We start from the raw sequence: 1069 nt of genomic DNA, 5'->3' as shown, positions 1-1069 counted from the left end.
AATTGACTTTTGAGGCTATGTTTACTCATCGATACAATCTCACCCGCTGGATGTATCGAATACGATCCATTGTCATCCGTTGTTGGTTTCAAACCATGAGCATTGATCACAGCTTGCTCCTTAAATTTTTTTTTAAATAAATAAACACCACCAAAAGAAATGTTAAAGGGAAATATTCCAAGATGAGCGCTACAACTTGGTTGGTTGTATCTTTTCTTAAAATAGAAACGTTGGAGTTTTCTTAGAGCAGAGAAAAAAAAATCCCTGAAACAGCTTAGGATATTATGTACGATTTCATTCGAACTTGTGATGCAATATAAGGCTCATCCCACCATCATTGTCAACTGTGAATGTGTATATCTAAAATAGGAGCAATGAAGGGTTACCACTCTTCATGACTAAAAATATTTTAGAGGTGCGAAAGATTTCCAATTTACTTTACCCTTATCATGCTACAATTCCTTACGGATAAAATTATGAGTTGAAGGCATTACACAATGTCGAATGTAATGAGTTCATGTAACGCTGTGTAAAATAAGTCTAAATTGTGCTGATTTTGCGCATTCTGCAGATATCAAAGCACCCCTGTGGAGCAAGTGAAGAGCTCATGAATCTCGTAAAGACTATGATTTGAAGTCGTAGACTGTGAAAGTATGAATACATGCGTTTTTTATTGGATACAGAGGAAAAAAGGCAAAACTGTAAGATGAAATGAGAATCGTCCAATGATTCCTTTTTTATTTTTAGAGATGATCATAAAAGGAGCCATCATAAACGCAAACAAACTTGGAAGTAGGGAACTACTTTCACAAGTAATTGTGATACCGGCATGCGGTCGGAAACTATCTTACGCTAAAATACCTTTCACATTAGGGATTTTTTATTTTAATCGTGTCAGCCTCACCACAAATGATACATTTTATAATACTATAGACTTGCTCGGGGGTGCTTTTTTGAATTTATAATAATTGCATTTTTTAGTTCGTATCGGTTTCAAATCATGATAGTTTTGTCCCCTCCTCGTACTTCAGTGAAAAAATTTGAAAGGATGCACTTTTTTGATAGTTCC

This window comes from Bemisia tabaci, chromosome 5, assembly GCF_918797505.1.
Source record: "Bemisia tabaci chromosome 5, PGI_BMITA_v3".
In the NCBI taxonomy this organism is placed as follows: Eukaryota; Metazoa; Arthropoda; class Insecta; order Hemiptera; family Aleyrodidae; genus Bemisia; species Bemisia tabaci.
Note: the sequence above shows the minus strand (reverse complement) of the source record.